We start from the raw sequence: 21,115 nt of genomic DNA, 5'->3' as shown, positions 1-21,115 counted from the left end.
AACCAAGGGCGGGAGGAAGGGTAGGACAACTGAAGACGAGAGGGGATAAATCTGTGCATGAGGGAGAGCAAGTTTCTTTGAAAGAATTCCCAAGATGATTTGATGTTGGAGAAAGTAGCGATGGGAGACCAGTTTATAAGTTTGATGGCTGCTTGGAGACCCTGCCAGTCGGCTTTAGTGAAATGCCAGACTCGACGGCGGTGAGGTGGTTCTCTGATAATAGCCAGAGAGATGTCCACTTTGACAAGGACGTGGTCAGAAGAACCGATTGGAGCGGAGGAAGAGCAGCAGATATTGTCAGGGAAATTTTCTTTCAAAAATCGTGCTATTTTGTGATTTTTTGTCGACCTTGTCTTACCGGGTTCCTTGAGGCCTACCCATCCTTCCCCTCTCGGTGTACGTCATTTTTATTTGTATTACCTTCAATTCCTATTTCCCCACTTTCTCAACCCCCCCCCAATCCCTCCCAAATAAACACTCTCTTTCTTCTCTTAAATGTATAACAAAAACAAAAAACAAAAAAAAACTACCATACCCATGAGTCCTGATCTTCCTTCTTCTTCTTCTTCTTCTTCTTCTTCTTCTTCTTCTTCTTCTTCTTCTTCTTCTTCTTCTTCTTCTTCTTCTTCTTCTTCTTCTTCTTCTTCTTCTTCTTCTTCTTCTTCTTCTTCTTCCTCATCTGCTTTTTCTTCCTCCTCTCCTTATTCTTCTTCTTCCTCCTTCTGCCAGCACACCATCTTCCTTCTACTTGAGCTGACCCACTCACCATTACCTCCACAATTTCTTCCTACAACCTTCCATTCCCGAATCTTACCTGAGCTTCAAAAATCCATCAAAAATTAACAACTTTCCTTGTATCCTTTCTATTTTTACACCTCATGTAACCACGTGTCTCTCTCCCCTCTTCCTGATACTTTTCATCGATCCATCAGCGTCACTCTGTGTTTACCGTTCCCAATTCACCATAAACCTCCACGATTTCACTTCAACCTTCTCTTTTCCGAACGTCACGCAATTCTTATTTAAAATAAACAAATAAATAAATTCACTTTTGACTACTCAGCTTCCGTAACCACAGGATCCATTTCCACCCTCTGCGTTTACCCATCCAAATTCACCTTTCACACAACCTTTCCATTACCTAATCTGATGATAACTCTCTCAAAAAATAATAACAATAATAATAAAAATGATCTCTTACAATATTTCATCTTCCTCTTTCACACGTGTGGTTCTCATTACTGTATCATAATTCATGACTCTTCTTCTATTTCAACAAACTGCTCTCACTCAATTCGACCTTTCCTTCATACCTTGTCTCAAAAGTCCAACTGTTACAGCATTTCTTCTCTCCATCTTACTATAATTCACCGTCTGCCCATCTGTCTGTTCCCAGGTACCGCAAAAACGGCTGAACCGATCGCAACCATTTTTTGGGTGTGTAATCTTGGGACCCCTTGGAGTAAAATAGGTATAGATATAATAACATGACCTACATGATGGCTCTGGGATGGAGTGGGTGCTTCTGGTTCTCTTAATTCGCCTTTATGGCATCAATCAAGAAATGTCCTTAATCGCATTTCTGACCTAAAAAAAAAAAAAAAAAAAAACTTTGCTATGAATGTTCACTTTCCATCAACCATTCTTTTTTTCCAACTTCAGTGCCAGTTCACCCCTCTCACCCCTCCCTCTCAAAGCAACCATCACACTCTTCTCCCTCCAAGCTTCCCTCTCACCTTTCTCAAAAACTCCCCCTCACCTTTATGCCTCCACTCTTCCCACTCATCCTTTTCCCACCATTCACCCCTCACTCACCATTCTCAAAGTTGCACCCCCCTCACATCCACAATGCTGCCTCCTTCCCCTGCACTCTCACCTCCATGTCATCACTTCACATCCTCAAATCTTCAACTGCCTTCTGCCCCCTCTCTTGCCCCCCTTTCCCCCAGCACCGCAGAGCCTTTTCTCCTCCTCAACCACCCCCAAACTATTCTGCAATCCCCCACACTCTTTCAACAACTCTCCTTACCTCCCCCCTCCTTCCTTGTCCTCCCCTCCCCCTCTTCTCCCACCCCCTGCACCCAAAGCCTCCTCCCCTCCCTCTTCATTAATAGTGTGGACCTCAAATATCCGGGGCCTTCGCTAAAACCTTACAGATCTTTCCATACAGGTTGCCACTGACAAACCAGACATAATCTGCCTCACAGAAACTTTCCTCCCTCAAGACGTCTCTGACTGACAAGTATCTCTCCCTGGTTGCTCCCTCCTCCGGTATGACAAACCTGAGCCTCGTCCTGGTGGATGAGTTGATCAGTTCATCAAAGACTCTATTCCTCACCATACATTCACTGCCCTCACTCCCCCACACCCCCAGGAATACCTCTGGTTACGGCTTCCCCTCCACTCCCACCTCATGTTTACTTGTGTACTGCACCGTCCACCAAACAGTGATGACTCCATTTACACCTCACTACCCAAAAACATGGACCAACTTCTATCTTCTCATCTGAACTCTCTTTTCCTCATATGTGGCGACTTCAATTGTCATCATGCCAGTTGGCTAGGTGTGGTTACCTCTCTCACCTGTCATGGCACCTCAGCGAAAGACTTCTATGATTCATTAGGACTGCCTCAATTGGTCAACTTCCCGACCCGGATCTCAACCAATGTTTCTCCATCTCTTCTGTCTGATTTTGACAAGTTTCCCTGAAAATATCTGCTGTTCTTTCTCCACTCCAATCAGTTATTCTGATGACGTGCTTGTCAAAGTGGACATATCTCTGGCTGTTATCAAAGAACCACCTCAGCACCGTCGAGTCTGGCATTTCACTCAGGCCGACTGGCAGGGTCTACAAGCAGCCATCAGACTTCTAAACTGGTCCACATCGCTACCTTCTCCAACATCAACTCATCCTGGGGATTCTTTCAAAGAAACTTTCTCTGCCTCATGCACAGATTTATCACCTCTCATCTTCAGTTGTCCTACACTTCCTCCCACCCATGGTTCACTGAAGCTTGTGGTGAGGCAGTTGTCCTGAAAAAACTTGCCTTTGCCTCATGGAAAGCAAACCCAACTGAGGGTAATTTCAGTTCCTTCCATAAAGCTCGGAAGGAGTGTGTATCCTACCCTCAGGAGAGCCAGAAAACAACATCTTTCTAAGCTCAATTCTGAACTCTCAAATCTCTCTCCGTCCTGCAAATCCTGGTGGCATCTAATCAAATCTGTTTCTGGTGTATGTTTCCCCTCCATCCCCTCCCTCACCTCAAATGGCCCCACTTCTGATGCCACGTGTGAAAAGGATAAATGCCTAAAGTCGGTGTTTGCATCAAAATCTTGTGTCCAAAACCCATCACTTTCTGTCCCCAACTTACCCAGTCGCACCCAACTGTCCCTGGACTCTGTGTCCTTTTCTTCTGACAAGGTGGAGAGCTTGCTGTGAAAACTCGACTCGGATTCTGCAACCGGTCCAGACGGCATCACCCCACATGTCCAAAAAACATGCTCCTCTGCTCTTTCTCACCCTCTATCTGTTCTCACCCTCTCATTTGCTCAAGGTCATCTGCCATCTGCTTGGAAATCAGCAAACATTACTGTCCTGCAGAAAAAGGTGCAAAAACAGATCCCTGCAACTACAGACCAATCAGCCTTCTCCCAATCATCAGCAAAGTCATGGAATCCATCATCGCTTCAGACATTAAATCCTTCCTCTTCTCAATGGCTTGATTTCCGATCATCAACTTGGTTTCAGAACAGGCCCCTCTACCCTGGATATGCTTCTTCTGCTCTCCAAACAACGGATGGAAGCCCTCAATGCTGGACAGGAAATCAGAGCCATATCCCTACACATATCGCGTGCTTTTGACACAGTCTGGCACCCTGCTCTGCTCACCAAACTCACTTCCTATGGTGTCCAAGGCCATCTTCACTGATGGCTCGCAGACTTCCTCTCCTGTCGCAGTCAACGTGTGGCCCTAAAGGGAGTTCTTTCATCCCCCCCCCCTTCCTGTCCAGACTGGAGTTCCTCAAGGTAGTGTTCTGGGCCCTGTTCTTTTTTCTGGTTTTCATCAATGATCTCTCCAACTGTCTGGAAAATCCTCTTTATCTCTTTGCTGACGACTCTACCCTCTGCAGTACCATTTATCATCTCTCAGACGGACAAGCACAGCTTCTTTGCTCTTTGCAGATCTGGGTAAAATCACAAACTGGTCCAACACGTGGAACATGTCTTTCAATCCGGACAAATCTCACACTCGCACTATGTCTCTCAGAAAAGACCATTTGGAACCCCACCCCTCCCCCCTCTAGATATGTTCTCAACAATCCTCTGGAAGAAGTGCTTTCTTTCAAGCTCCTGGGTCTCACTATCTGCCATGATCTTTCCTGGGAAAGCCACGTTTCCAACCTGGCCTCCGAAGCCAGTCGCCGACTGGGAATCCTCAGTTGTGCAAAGTCCTTCCTCGGCCCACCTGAGCTCCTGACCACATACAAAGCTTTCATCTGCAGCCTGATGGAGTACTGCTCTCCCATCTGGGCTGGTGCTCCTGCCTCTCACCTTTCTCGGCTTCACGTTGTGGCAACCAAGGCATTTCAGATCATTGGTATCTTCCGCGATGAGGCTGAGTCATTTAGCCTCTCACTTTCTCACCGCAGGTAGGTCGGTGGTCTTTTTGTCTTCTCCCGTCTCCTCTCCAGTCTCACTCCCCCCCTGCTCTCTCTGCGATTTGTCCCACCATATTTCCGCAGGGCGCTCAAGGTCCGCCAACAACCCCCTTCTGGTAAAACTACCAAAATCACGAATCACTGCTCACCTTCACTCTTTCATTCCTCTTTTTTCCCACCTTTGGAATGAACTCCCACACTCTCTTCAATCCCATTCTTCCCCCTAGGCCTTCAAAACATCTGTTCACCACCTCTTCTTATTGTCCCCCATCCAAATCCTCGATCTTTTCAATCCCCGTTAATCCACCCCAAACCCACCTCCTTCAATTTCCATGCTTTCCTTCTTGAAAGTCCCTGTAGTGTCCATCTTGTTTACCCCATGTACCCCGCCCCATCCCTCTCCTTTCCACAGATCTCCTAATGTCTCTGTTCCCCACTGTTTTGTGCTTCCCTCTCCCACCCCTCTTGTCTCATGCCCCCCTTGCTGTGCGTTGTGCGTTCGCTCTCATACGAGCCTCGACAAGGTATACAAAAATAAATAAATAAATAAAAAGCACGATATCCTCTTCTGCTCATGTCCTACTTGGGGACTCTCGTTGTCTCTGGTGCTTTGTGCTCAGGTTCTGCAGCAGCCTCAGGTCTTGCACACTGTTCCTTCCCTATGTTTTGTGTTGTCGCTTGATGTGTTTTCTGTGCCATAGAGAGTTAGCGGTTCGTCGTGGTATAGTTTCTGTTTGTTGTTCATGTGGGATTTCCTTGCAATCATATCTTGGGCTCAATAAATTATTTATTTATTACTTGAGGAGAGATTGTGCCTTGGGTTTGCTGCCATTTTGTCTTGCCGATGTGTCCCTCCCTTTGGAAACACTGAGGAATTAAATTTGTCGTAATCTTCATTTATAACGAGCTTGGTTATCGACCTCGCTAGAATACAGGCTCACACGAACCACTCGGCGTTGAACCATGTAGACCTGTAATATTTCAGGTATCCCTGAAGTTTAGGCTTTAGTGTAAACGATAACCACATCAAGTCGAATGTTTCCAGATAAGATGACTTTTTTGGTTGCTGTTCACGTGGCAATATATTACTTGCAGGGCAAGAGCATACCCTCACCAGAACACGATGCTCAATAGTGCTTCGTTACAATCACGTGTCCAACTTGTCCACCTCATGCATGCGTGTTTTCCGTTCTGTTTTTGTCTGTTACGTCCTGATCTATTCCGTGTACTAGCTCTTCCATGAGCCTCGACATATATATATATATATATATATATATATATATATATATATATATATATATATATATATATATATATTGTATAAGATTGGGGAAGTTGTAATTACTATACACTTTTAAAAAAGGAGAAGGTGCTTCCAATCAAAAGTAAAACGGATCTGCTCCGCTAATTTGAGCAATAAGCAACAGCAGGCCCGGTCTTAGGCGGCGTTTCACCCACTTCACAGCCGGCTTTCTCAGGCCAATAAACCCCGAGCCTTGGCACGTATCCGGTTTTTATTTCCATTCGACCATTCATTTCCGGTCACGCGCTGGGGCTCGAGGTCAAATAGAGGAGTGCTTTGTATTTCGTTTTGCAAACTTCAATCAAAATAATCATCGAATCACATCAACCATGGGCTGATTTGCTCTTTTCTTGCTTTTACTTACACGTGATCTGTTGTTGTATGTGTGTGGGTGCGTCCGTGCGGGGTTCCTTTCCGTGTTCCCTCCATCTTTCGGTAGCTGTCAGGCTTACGGTGAACCGCCACATGTCAGCGTATTTCTTGGTAATGCGTCGGGTCCTCTTTAATGCATGCTCATGTCACATTGTGCATGCTTGTTCGTGGTGCTTGGTGCTCGCCGTGGACTGTGAGGTGCGCCGCTTCTCGTAGACGTGGTACGTGGCAAAATAGTGCGACTGTGCATTTCCCACGTGAAGGAGGCGGCTTTATGTGCATAAAGGGTGGGGCGGAGGCTTCGTTGAAACTTCCCTCAGAAAGGTGAGGCAATTTCCACAAGTGACATCATGCACCCACCCCCATCGGCTGCAGACCAATGGGAGGTGGAGACGGCTTGTGGGAAGAGGAAAAGAGAACTGATGTGAAGAAGAAACAGAGAGGCGAAGAGAAGGACTTGTGACAAGCTCACATGAGCAGCGATGGAAAGCCCTCCTGAGCAGACGCCTCAGAAAACAGAAAGGGAAGAAGCAAAAGGCAGACGCAGACGCAGAAGGCCGAGCGAAGCAGACAGGAGAAATGAACGGGACAAACTCTCATGAACAGAAGACTAAAAGACCGAGAAGGCTCATGAGGGAAAGAACAAAAACGTGTGAGGGAAAATAAAGGAAAGTTTCATGAGCAGTTGGTGTCGAGCTTCTGTGGAAAAAGAACACTCCTTCTCCGAGCGTCATCCTGCCCTCTCGATCCTGTCAGCTACGAAGGACGAGGAGGGTGATCGACGGGGGTCTGAGGAGGAAGATTCTGAGGAGGTGGAGGGTGAGTTGCATATCTGGGATTCCAGAGAGGACTCGCCTACTGGGTGTGGGCACCTCAGCGATGTGGCTTCATGTCCCCATCACTTCACATCGCCACTGCCCATCTTCCTCATCAATTTTCTTCCGCATTCTCCTGTATATTTGTGTGAGGTGAGGGAGAGAAGGAAAGGCTGCTTTCCTTTTCTCCATTCATCACTTTTATTTAATTTTCAAGGCCTTGTTTTATTCTTCGCCCCTGAGTGAATGATGGTGAAGCCTTGTGTTTCAGTGAGATTGAAGAAGAAGAATACGTGTTATTGTTAAATCTGCTCCTTTGTGCCTTTTTGTTTTCTTGTTTATAAATATTTGATCTTAAATGATTGCTTGCTTGTGTGTTTGTAATAATAATTGTTTGTTATTATTTCCAATCTGTCTCGGTTGTCTTTCCCTTTATTGGTCCGATGCAGTGCACAAGTAAGGTTAGACAGGACGTTCTACCCCAAAAATTTGCTTTGTTAGCCAGTGCACACTCACTCTAATGCTTGGCAGTAATCGGAGTGTGCGCAGGGGGCACTGCTCTCAATTAGCCGGCCATCCACAGGTAAGTTATCACCCAAAGTAGTATAACCCTGCCCAGATGGCCGTGCCAATTGGCGTTCATGGTTGCTTAGCAACCTGGCGGTGCACAGAGCTATCTGTGCCTGGCGGTCTCAGGACCGGGCGTTCGGGATGGACCCAATTGCTTCCCCTCGTGGCAAGCCTCAAACCCCGGATCCGCCACCATATATATATATATATATATATATATATATATATATATATATATATATATATATATATATATATATATATATATATATATATATATATATATATATATATATATATATATATATATATATATATATATATACACACACACACGTATGTGTGTATGTTGTTATTGTTGTTGCATAGGACTCGTTTATTGAGATCCTCCATCTTCAATCGTTGCACTTTTTTATTTGCATACACTGTCGAGGCTCGTATGAGAGAGAACACACAGAACGTACAAGGAGAGCAGGAGACAAGAGGGGCGAGAGAGGGAAGGAAAACACAGTGGGGAACAGAGAAATGGGGGTACACAGGGTAAACAAGATGGACACGACAGGGACTTTCAGGTAGGAAAGCAGGAAATTTGAAGGAGGTGGATTTGGGATGGATCAGCGGGGGAAGAAAAGATCATGGTTTTTGATGTGGGAAGATAAAATGATGGTGGTGAACAGCTATTTTGAAGACCTGGAGGGAAGTGGGATTGAAGAGTGTGGGATGTCCAAAGGTGGGAAAAAAACAGGAGTGAAAGAGTGAAGGTGATCAATGATTCTTGATTTTGGTGGTTTAACCAGAAAGGGGGTTGCTGGCAGACCTTGAGCGCACTGCAGAAATATGGGGGAGACAAATCTCAGGCAGAGCGGGGGGGGGGTGGTTGGGGAGGGGTGAGGCCAGAGAGGAGACAGCAGCAGAAAGAAAGACCACCTACCTACCTGCGGTGAAAGACCCAAAGACTCGGCCTCATCGTGGGAGATACCAATGATCCCAAATGCCTTGGTTTCCACATGGTTTCCACAGTTTCCACATGATCCGAAAGGACCCTAAAGCCGAGAAAGATGAGAGGTGTGAGCACCAGCCCAGAGGGGAGAGCAGTACTCACTCCATCAAGCTGCAGACGAAAGCTTTGTATGTGGTCAGGAGCTCAGGTGTGCCAAGGAAGGAATTTGCATGACAGAGGATGCCCAGTCGGTGACTGGCCTTGGAGGCCAGCTTGGAAATGTGGCTTTCCCAGGAAAAAAACATGGCAGATGGTGAGACCCCGAAGCTTGAAAGGACTTCTGCAAGAGGATTTTTGTGAAAGTACATGGGGGTGTTTTCCAGACGGTCCTTTCAGAGCGACATGGTGAGAGTGTGAGATTTGTCAGGATTGAAAGACATGTTCCACGTGTTGGATCAGCTTGTGATTTTAGTCAGATCTGCAGAGAGTGAAGAGGCTGCTGCTTGCTGATCTGAGGGATAACAGATGGTACGGCAGAGGGTGGAGTCATCAGCAAAGAGATAGAGAGGATTTTCCAGAGAGTCGGAGAGATCATTGATGAAAACCAGAAAAAGAACAGGGCCCAGAGCACTACTTGAGGAACTCCAGCCTGGACAGGAAGAGGGGATAAGAGAACTCGAGATTAAGGGCCACACGTTGACTGCAACACTAGAGGAAGTCTGCAAGCCATGAGTGGAGATGTCCTTGGATACCATAGGAAGAGAGTTTGGTGAGCAGGGCAGGGTGCCAGACTGTTATCGAAGGCACACAATATGTTTAGGGAAATGGCTCCGATTTCCTGTCTGGCACCGAAGATCTCCTCCATTGTTGGGAGAGCAGAAGCAGCATATCCAGGGCAGAGTGACCTGGTCTGAATCCAAATTGATGATTGATGCCCCAGTTAAACCCTTCGCCTTTGGTTTCAAATCCTGAACCGTGGATTTGCACTTCATTTCCTTTTCCTGGATGAGCTGACTACCAAGGTTAATGAGCCCTCCCTGGCCCCCTTCCCCCATGTTTCCGAAGCAACTGGTTTCAAGGCGCCAGTGATTTGCCTTTCACCTCTACACTCGTTAGTGAAAATAACCCCATCATGAGAAGGCTGGTGTGAGGCTGGACTGTCAGAGGCTCTTTGAGATGCTGATTCATTGGAGTATTTATTTCCCTTGAGAGTTCATCCCCAAACTCACTCCACAGCATAACCGTCCACGAGGGTCCTGTTTTACTGAGTCGTAGATATATTTTAAAATCTTCACAAGAGGCGATCGTGGCCTTGAATATACAAAATTATTCAGCAAAAGCAAAAGTCGTAATCTTTATGATGCCCTGTTTTGTGTAATTTCATTGTTGCCATATATGACCTTTGTTATGTAAATTGCGAGCGAATTTTCACTTGTTGCCATGATCAAAAATATAAATCCATTTATAATCATGCTTTTTACATTATTTTACTAAAAAAAATCATGTCCAATGTTGTTAAGGTGAATGCATATATCATTCATAAACTTGATAATAAAGTTTACTATATATTTCCAGTAAAACACTTAAGATTGTATTTCAAGTTTACTACATATTCCCATTATAACACTATTAAGATTGTATTTAGCTTCAGAGACATCATTGCCCACCTTCTTCAGACAACTGTATACCACTTCAGAGACAAAAGAAGCCCACCTTGATTTTCTTCGCCATGAATAATAGCATATGAAAGAATTGCTAATGCTGAAATAACCATGTAACGGAAACTTCCTCATATTCTGGTTATTCGCTATTTCTTACCCACTCGAGTTATTCACTAATAAATTCAAAATATAATTATCTTCCAGGACTCTTCACATGTCCAACAAATTAAATCTAATCATTTAATCCGACATATCCGCATAAACTAATACCCATGGTTCATCGAGTGCTTGTACAACAAAATTTGAACTAGCAGGATAGCTGGAGTGGTGCATTCACTTTTGAGTTGTGTAGAGTCTGAATCCGACTGACTCCGACGGAGAAAGGATCCAACTATGGTATATCATGGTCCTGGCAGTTTACAGGCCTTTCAGCTGCTCCCTCCGCTAATATTCTCTTGTTCACCTGAAGCATTCATTGAACGATTTATTTGGACTAGACTGAGCAATATTGTACAATTTATGAAATCAATAAACCTTGATTGAAGAATGCTAACCGCCATAGGGTGCAAGGAAAAGTTGACTTTTCAGACGTTAACCCTTCATCAGAGCAAAAGAAGGTTCACTAAGTTCTCAGAGTTATTGGAATCTCCCATAATGAGGCTGAAGCCCAAATTCTGTTGCTCTCACATCACAGACAGGTTGGTATTCTATTTGTTTTTGACATTCTTTTCTCCAACATTACTCCCTCCACTCTCTGTTCTCCAACACTCCTGCAAGCAACTCCAGGATGCATGAATGCTTCCAGTAACCCCGTTCTGGTTAAACTTCCAAAATACAGGCTGACTGCACACCTCAGCTCTTTTATTCCTTGTTTTTCCCCTTGTATTGAACCACCTTCCAGAGGATGTTCTATCTCACTCTTCCACCGAGGACACCAAGCAAGCACTACAGCTCCATCTCGTTATCCCCAATTCTGACCCATGATCTTTATTTTACCCCTTTAACCTATCCTAACCCAGCCATCTTACTTGCTCGTTTCAGTGTTTACTCCATACACTTTTCCTCTTCTTTCATTCTCTTGATGTTTTTTTCCTGCTGAGTTCTACTTTGCTCTTCCATGAGCCTCACTCCTGTAAAATAAAATAAAAATATTTGAAGAGTTTACAGTAGTACACTTCTTAATCTCTCTATTACATCAAACTTTTTCCTGCCTTTTTTCTCCGATGATGGGTTTCGCATGATGGTTAGCATCCACGAATCAATGTCCTATCGATTCCATCCATTGTTCTCCCTATCCGCCAATTCCGATCAACACTCGCCTTCACCAGCAACACGAGTTCTTCATTCTACATTAAGTAAGCATGTACCAGTATTATAGAGTATTTCTGCAGCTGCAGAGTCACTCCAATCCCTTCATGCTAAGATTCCATTGCATTATTGTAAGAATTGGTCACTCATCATCATTTCAACGGAATGTCGAAAACATTGAAACCTGACTTTACTCTTTTTAATCATTTGAAATAATGGAAAATTTTTTTTTACAGATACTGTACTTCTGGAATATCACAATCCTTCGAAAAGTTTCCAAGCAAATATCCTGAAAAGAATTCCCTCTAAAGCTAAAAAGGCATGAACACATAATAATCCAACATTCTATAGTTTACTACTTTCTCTCAACAACTTTAGCGTAAAATTTTTTTTGTGATCATACAGAAGTATTTGTGTCTTTCACTTCATTCCACTTTTGTAATTCTATCTCACTGATGAGTCTTTGTTCGTTTTTTTTCTTTTAAGTTAGAAGCGAAATGGCGGCACCACACAGGCTTTAACTTGAAAATGCCATCAGGCTGAGACATGCCACAGAGCTATTTCACTACCTGAAATCTGTGTAATTACAGGCTTTATCCGGCTCGTTACACCACACTTGCAATGATGTTGGCTGGGGTGTCTCAGCAACTTAAGGGTTCAACAAGATGTAAAATCTCATTAATTTCCGGGGAAAAAAAAAAGATTTCAAAAATGTGCTTAGGCCTTTTTTCCTGCAGCATTTTTTTTATTGTTATTATTATTATTGTTGGTGCCTTCCCAATTGCATTTGATTACATTCATGATATTCACAAAAACTGCCATTTCTTTTGGATCTCATCTGACATGAATGCAAGTTTTAATAAGAAGCTCGTTCAAGATTGACTTGGACCTTTTAGCTAGAAGATCAAAAGGCACAGCAAAGTTGAAAAAAAAAAAAAAACGAATTGCTTAGCTATTGTCGATCCCACGACATGTACGCACTTGTCCCATCTGCAGAGAAATCTTTGGGATGGGCACGCAGTAATTTCGGAATACGTGCATTGACCTCTCCATTATTCGGAAGCTGAATTGTTTCCCAGTTGTTCTTTGAGTGGCCAAAAGAGGAAAAAATTACAAGGTGTCGAGTCTGAACATTATGAATGAACATTGAGAACTTTCCCTTTTCGCTATAGTAATAGTGGTCACGTTTGCCATGTGAGAGCAAGCATCATCATGCAGTAAAGTCACACCCTGAGACGACATCGTCTCCATATTGTTTGTCTAATTTTACTGCATTGCAAGTCGCCGTAGTACTGTGCGTTGGTCATTTTCCTATGTTAAATAAATTCTGCATGAATTAAACTGTGAAGGTCTCATAAAACTATCGCCACAAGCTTTCTGGATGACGGATGAACCTTGATTATAATTTCTGGTGGTGGGGATCAAAAATGTCTCCACTCCATTTCTGGCATAAAACGATGGACACAGTTATGATCATGTCACAATCTTCTTAAAGAAACTCCTTCTCTGGTAGCATTCTAGGACGTCTTTGGCAATGGCCATGCGAGTGGCATTTTCATCAAACTAGTCGAGATGCCAAACAGCCATTTCAGGGCAAAGCGTGCTTTAGCGTCATTATGAAGTTTTTTTGGTTGATTCATCATCTCCGAGCTATCCTGAATCGGAATCAGCTGGGTACCAGACTCGCGCCCTTGAGGAATTTTTTTTGGAGACGAAAAACAAAATGGCCACCACCGACTTTCGATAAATTCTGTTTTGGGCTATATCTTCACTTCTAATGCCCTTACACACACAACTTCGGTGTCTACTACTATGTTTCATGCGACAGACAGGTAAACGTTGATAATTCTCTCAGGATTGGACAACAACAGATGGCGGAATTTGAATCTGGATGGCCAACAAGCTTCAACAAGACAGTAACCAAGAAAGTGACGCTGATGACTTTGACCAAAAAGAGCATCAAGCTGGATGGAAGGCCAGTATATGATACCGAATTGATCTACACCCGAGTCATATGTCTCCAACAATACAGGGATATTGATATCAAGGATGTCCTCTCTTACGAACTGTCCCCTGTCCTTGTAATCCTTGTTTGATGAGAACGGTGCGATGCGGCCTCAGTCGAAAGGAATCCTGAAGACGAAACACCAAGTTGAGCAATCAAGTCGAATCCAAGGTGTTCCAGATGGTGTCATCATCGATGGATGTGCCATGTTATGGACTGTACATTGGCCCACAAATGGTACAGTTGAAGATTATGTGATCAACTTAATGGGAACCATCAAATACCACCTGGAGCGTTGTGACGTATACCTGATTTTCGACAGGAACATCAAAATCAGCATGAAACAAATGACGAGATCAAATCACGCAGGTCATGATTCAAGTTGAAAACATCAACTCAACGTACACACACTTCCAGCGCAAAAAGTGGTCCTAAATGTAGCCTACAACAAAGTACAACTGATTGATTTGATCTGTCAGTATCTGATGACCCACATTGTGAACAACCAGACCAAACTGGTGATCACCAGAAAAGATCCTACACCAGTACAAGTATGGAACAATTCCACTCTCCAGAAACAGGATCTGAAAACACACCATGAAGAAGCAGATGTCATCATCATCCATCACTTAGTTAGAATTGTGTCAGGTGTCAGTGGTGACTCACACATCAAAGTGGTCTGCGATGATACAGATGTCTTTGTCCTGTTGATTGATTTCTACCTCGAGGAAAAGATGACTGTGGATGTCAGCATGGAGAGTCCATTTGCTGGGAGGGCGAACGTAGACATTCGCCAAACAGCACTGAAACACAAAAACATCGCCAAATATCTGCCTGCTGTGCATGCTCTGACCGGATGCAATACTGTGTCGTATTTGTTTGGCATTGGAAAGGCCACACCGCTGAAGGTACTGATGGACGGACATCATCCTATCTTACTTGGTCAGCTGGAAGCAGACAAGGAAAAGATGATATCTGAGGAAACTACCTTCATTGCTGCCTGTTATGGTTCCAAAGTCGAAGGTGATATGTCCACACACTGGTATCAGTTGTGGAAGTCTAAGATGGCCAACTCCAAGATTACCTCTGCTCCGAAATTAAAGTCATTGCCCCCATCGCATGATGCCTTTGTTCAACATGTACATCACGCTCATCATCAAGTCATTATATGGAACTCGGCCACTCAGTCAGACGCTCTGAAGTTGGATCCCATCAAGTATGGATGGCAAGAAGGTGGGGACGGTGCGACGTTGAGTCCAACCACACTTCCACCTGATGTGTCTGCTGCACCAGTCACCATTCTGCAGCTGATCAAGTGTGGATGCTCCACCAGCCGGCCATGTTCCACCGGGAGGTGTGGTTGTGTGGCAGCGCAGTTCGAAGTTTTGTAGTTGTAACGCTGTATCAGACTGTTGTAACGAACAGACAAGGGCAGTCGCTGCTAATCACGCCGACAATGACGAAGATTGAACATAATGTAGAACATCGCATCCTTAACAAAGTTAATATTTGTTAGCCGAAAAATAAAAGGTAATTTCAAAATCATATACATGTACATACTTACTTTAAGACATAACCCAAAGTCATAGTCAACTATCCACATCTATTCGGATATATTTGTGTAAAAATCGTATTCCAATATAATCATCAATTCATTGATCATTGCAAGTAAGTTACTTCAGCCATCATTGACTATCATTGTACGTAGTATTAATATTTGAGGGTTCATCAAATTCAATTTCTTACTCGAAGTGATCAGCGGAACTGCAAAATAGCCATTTATCATGTTAAAGTGGTGGCCGTCTTAAAAATATCAGACAGGTCTTGTATATACATATATATATATATAATATATATATATACACTTTCAATTTTATTATTATCGGATTCCTTGACCATGAAAACATAGTAGTAGACACCAAAGTTGTGTGTGTAAGGGCATTAGAAGTGAAGATATAGCCCAAAACAGAATTTATCGAAAGTCGGTGGTGGCCATTTTGTTTTTCGCCTCCAAAAAACATTCCTCAAGGGCGCGAGTCTGGTACCCGGCTGATTCCGATTCAGGATAGCTCGGAGATGATGAATCAACCAAAAAAACTTCATAATCACGCCACAACATGCTTTTTCACATTTCCGCTGGACTAAACGGGATGTCCTTTGGTGCGAACCTTGCTCCAACCTTCTTGAATTTCAATGGATAATGAACAATTTCTTCCTCACGTTAAAGAGTGATATCTAATTCTTCTGCAATTTAATATATAGTAATCTGGATATCATCCAAAATTAGCCCTTCAACATGCACAATATTTGCTTCTGTGATAGCAGTTGGTTTAACATCTATAACATAAAATTGCTCACCAATGCACGACAGTTGTTTTTTTGTTTTTTAAATCACGACATTTCAACAAAACTAAATGAACGACATGCATTACCTTTGTGTAGATAGTCGCCTGTGAATTTCACCTGGTTTGATGTTCTCCTCTACAAGGGACGTATTGACTCACCACTGTTCCTTAGCACGTGTGATTGTTAGTCGCTATCTTGATTTTACTCAAAATGCTTTGACCAGTGTTTATGTCATTTCCTGTATAACTTGCTCAGTGTAGGCGTTGACATCAAACAAAATTTCAGCATCGATTGATGATTTTTACACACTTCACAATTAAAAGTCTATCAAATACATTAAACCATATATATGGGATGTCCGTAAAGTCCTTGTGCAACTTTGAACTTTTATAATTATTTGGATGTAAACATGATAGAAGCAAACTTCAAACACCATATGAAAGCATAAGTTTTTACTCAATGCAATTCAATTGTCTACGCATCAATTGTTTATTTATTTATTTATTTTTTTTTCAAATCCCGAACTGATAAAAGATAGCGACATTAGAAGAAAAGGTAAACTATGTGGTGTAGCTAGCTGGAATGAAGTTCATAAGAGCAGTGAGAAGAAATTCACCACTTGTTACAAGAAATATACACCATACAGGAACTCCATTAGGAATTGGTTGTGAAATTTCAAAAGAAACGGGTTCAATGAATGACAAACCACAATCGAGAATGTGACAAATCGATGAGGAAGCCGTAGCAGCCCTCCAGGAAAACATTTGAACGTGCGTCACTTGCATTGAACATCCCCCACGTACAGCAGTGCACAAAATTCTGAAAGCCATGTTGCAAGAACATGCTTACAAGGTCGAGGTAGTTCAAATGCTACATGAAGAAGACTATGAGTCAAGATTAAATTTATGTCAACTCTTCAAATCAAAAGTCCTCAATTCCTTTGGTTTCTTGAAGAGGTGACATTTTCTGAGGAGGCAACATTATTCGTTCTTTCTTTTTTGTGTCCCCATTGGACTTATTTTTATGGGCCTATGTAAGAAATACTGTTTAGTCGTCATAACCAGTAGTGCGGAGCCCGGCAAAACTTTCGGACGTGACGTCATCACCAGATCTACCGTCGCATTAAGTATTATGATGACACTAACCATTCGAGTCCCCCCCCCCCCCCCCAAATGACTGGTAAATGAAATACACACATTTCACCATAATAAGCAAACGATAAACACTCATTAATCTCACAATTCAGAATCCCCTTTTAAGAAAAAGTCAGATCAGTCAGTCTCTTTCCACCGTTTTTCAACAAAACTATGTATTTTAAGTAATAAAGGGGTCTTTTTTGTAGTAGTAGTAGTAGTAGTAGCATGTGGTAAGGACAGGCAGGATGGCCAACACTCTCGAGGTACACACACTCGCCTCTAAGCTCTGTAGCCTGGGTGTTTCACAGGCCGAGTGATTCATGAGTGTGCGTCATCCCTTGAATGGATGTTAAACTGGGCCTCGTGTCTACTGGCATGATTTATTTAGTTGTCTTTCACATTAGTTGGTGTCTTTCTTAGAATTGATGAAAGAAGATTCAGTTTTGGTTGCAGATAAACATCCGAGAGCATTGAAGCAGATGGCAGAGAAGATGGACATGATGTTCCCATCGTGTGCTGCCTCTTCGGCTGCTGGTTGCATCATTGGTTCAGGTTCGTATCTATGCCCCTGATGCAGTGCCCCTATTACCAGTATACTGGTGCTCATTTTGCTGACCTCGGAATGATGACAGGCTGATTCACAGGAACGATGAGTGCGTTAGAACAAACGTAATGTAATTCATTGTGATGATAGATAGGCGTCACTATGACGTAGAGGTAGGCGTTCGTCTCCCTGCCATCTCGTTTGTGTCAAAAACCACCATTCCTTACAACCCATTTCATGTCCTTTCCTCTGTACTTGGTTTAAATGTTTTCTTTTGAAAGTGTTTGCAAATATCTGCAGCACGAGACTGGCGGGAAAACCAACCAGAGCCATCAAAAGGTGGTCGATTTAACTCAGACGGCTTATGGTTTTCCCGTTAAAGCTCATGATGAAACCGTCATAGCCCAAGATGGAGCCTCGACTTACATAACGGTTCCATTCCTCGACTTATATAAGGGTTCCGTCCCTCGATCGACTTACATAACGGTTCCATTACTCGATTTACATAAGGGTTCCATTTCTCGACTTACATAACGGTTCCATCCCTCAATCGACTTACATAAGGGTTCCATTCCTCGACTTACATAAGGGTTCCATTCCTCGACTTACATAAGGGTTCCATTCCTTGATTTACAAAAGGGCTCCATTCCTCGATTTACAAGAGGGTTCCATTCCTCGATCGACTTACATAAGTGTTCCGTTTCTGGGACTTTTACGTTAGTCGATTGTTGCTCGTCAAATTTCAATGCGTAAAATCTGAAAAAAAAAGAAAAAGGTTAGATGATTAATTGAACATTTACATGTGCAGTACTAACATAGTAGGGAAAAATGGAATTCCGAAAGGTAGAGAAATACATTTCTGATAACCCAGAGATAAACAAACAGTCATGGTGAAAAAACACTAATCTGATAACCTAGAGGTAAACAGTCGTGGTGAAAAAACACTAATCTGATAACCTAGAGGTAAACAGTCGTGGTGTCCAAACACTAATCTGATAACCCAGAGGTAAACAGTCGTGGTGAAAAAACACTAATCTGATAACCTAGAGGTAAACAGTCGTGGTGTCCAAACACTAATCTGATAACCCAGAGGTAAACAGTCGTGGTGAAAAAACACTAATCTGATAACCTAGAGGTAAACAGTCGTGGTGTCCAAACACTAATCTGATAACCCAGAGGTAAACAGTCGTGGTGAAAAAACACTAATCTGATAACCTAGAGGTAAACAGTCGTGGTGTCCAAACACTAATCTGATAACCCAGAGGTAAACAGTCGTGGTGAAAAAACACTAATCTGATAACCGAGAGGTAAACAGTCGTGGTGTCCAAACACTAATCTGATAACCCAGAGGTAAACAGAGTCGGGGTGAATAAATAAGTTTCTGATAACCTACATGTAATTCTCCCACGTAAAGATGCCACTCTTTCTCCTGATGCTTCCGGGGAACTCACTGCCAACCATAGGAGCAGCAAGAGCGAATTACATAGTCAACCTGTGGGTTTCCTCGATAGCTCAGATGGCAGAACACTGGTATGGTTTTCCATCTGGTTTTCCAGAGGACCTGGATTCCATTTCTGGCCTGGCATGTAAATTTTTCTTACATATACATATAATCTTTATTTCCTGTTCATTTATAATTGAAACACCAATCTGATAACCCAGAGGTACTTCGAGCTCCAGTGAAAAGATACCATTCTCCCAACCCGGAGGTAAATCGGGCTGCAGTGATGAACTATCAGTTGCAAAACCCTGAGGTGTGTCGCGATAAACAAAAAAGAAAGGTATGGCATGCTTACTCATTTACGGAGCCAAAGTGTCAACACCATATGTATATCAATGAGTCCGGTTGATTTGGGAACCATTTTACCGATCAAATTAAAACATGAGTGCCTTCTATCACCAGATGCATATAAATGCCCTTTCTGCCATGCAGCTACAGTGTTTTGTTTTATTTTTGTAGACATTGTCGAGGCTCATATGAGAGCTAACACACAAAACGCACAACAAGGGGGGCAGGAGACAAGAGGGGCAGGAGAAGGAAGGACAAAACAGTGGGGAACAGAGACATTAGGAGATCTGTGGAAGAGAGAGGGATGGGGCAGGGTACACGGGGTAAACAAGATGGACACCACAGGGACTTTCAGAACCTTACACGACAGGGAACGTTCAGGAAGGAAAGCAGGAATTTGAATGAGGTGAGTTTGGGGTGGATTAACGGGGGTAGAAAAGATCGTGGTTTTGTATGGGGGAAGAAGATAAGAGGTGGTGGTGAACAGCTGTTTTGAAGACCTGGAAGGAAGTGTGGGATTGGCGAGAGTGTGGGAGTTTGTTGAAAAGGCAGGAAAAAAAGAGGAATGGAAGAGTGAAGGTGAGGAGTGATTCATGACTTTGGTAGGTTGACCAGAAAGGGGTTGCTGGCGTACCTTGAGTGACCTGTGAAAAAATGTGTGTGTGGGAGGGGGGGGAGACCAGAGAGGATATGGTAGAAGACAGAAAGATCACCGACCTGCCTGCAGTGAGAGAGGGATAAGCCAAAAGACAGCCTCACCGTGGGAGATACCAATAAAATATACCTCGATTCCTAAATGCCTTGATTTCCACAGCGTGAAGCCGAGAAAGGTGAGAGGTGGGAGCACCAGCCCATAGTGGAGAGCAGCACTCCATCAGGCTGCGGCGGGAAGCTTTGTATGTGGTCAGGAGCTCAGGTAGGCCGAGGAAGGACTTTGCATGACAGAGGATGCCCAGTTGGTGACTGGCTTTGGAGGCCAGCTAGGAAATCTTACTCTCCCAGGAAAAATCATGGCAGACATTGAGACCCAGAAGCTTGAATGAAAGGACTTTGTCAAGAGGAATGTTGAGAAAGTAGATGGGGGAGAGGGGGATGTGGGTTTCCAGATGGTCCTTTCAGAGAGACGTAGTGAGAGTGTGAGATTTGTCAGGGTTGAAAAACATATTCCACGTGTTTGACCAGTTTGTGATTTTATCCAGATCTGCACAGAGCAAAGATGCTGCTGCTTGCCAATCTGAGGGATGACAGATGGTATGACAGAGTCATCAGCAAAGAGATAAAGAGGATTTTCCAGAGTCAGAGAGATCATTGATGAAAACCAGAAAAAAAACGCGGCCCAGAACACTGCCTTGAGGAACTCCAGCCTGGACAGGAAGAGGGGATGAAAGAACTCCATTTAGGGCCACACGTTGGCTGCGACAGGAGAGGAAGTCTGCAAGCCATGAGTGGAGATGGCCTTGGTTGCTATAAAAAGAGAGTTTGGTGAGCAGGACAGGGTGCCAGTCCGTATCGAATGCATGCAATATGTCTGGAGAGATGGCTCTGATTTCATGTCTGGCATTGAGGACCTCCATCCATTGTTGGGAGAGCAGAAGCAGCATATCCATGGTAGAATGACCTGGTCTGAATCCACATTGATGATTGGAAATCAAGCCATTGGAGAAGA

At 43.5% G+C, this 21,115-nt stretch overlaps 1 protein-coding gene across 1 annotated transcript in view; it reads right to left on the bottom strand.

The window, feature by feature from the left end:
• Positions 1-16,179, bottom strand: part of LOC147031718 (C-X-C chemokine receptor type 1-like) — an 81,601-nt gene extending 65,422 nt beyond the window's left edge. The window contains exon 1 of the mRNA XM_085852562.1: positions 16,067-16,179. The gene's annotated coding sequence lies outside the window, so the exon portion shown is untranslated. The remainder of the gene's footprint in view (positions 1-16,066) is intronic.
• Positions 16,180-21,115: the final 4,936 nt, after the last annotated feature.

This window comes from Eptatretus burgeri, chromosome 2 (assembly GCF_056783735.1).
Source record: "Eptatretus burgeri isolate ZD-2024b chromosome 2, Ebu_testis_v1, whole genome shotgun sequence".
Taxonomy (NCBI): Eukaryota; Metazoa; Chordata; class Myxini; order Myxiniformes; family Myxinidae; genus Eptatretus; species Eptatretus burgeri.
The sequence above is the reverse complement of the archived record's forward strand: the minus strand, read 5'-3'. Positions and strand labels throughout refer to the sequence as shown.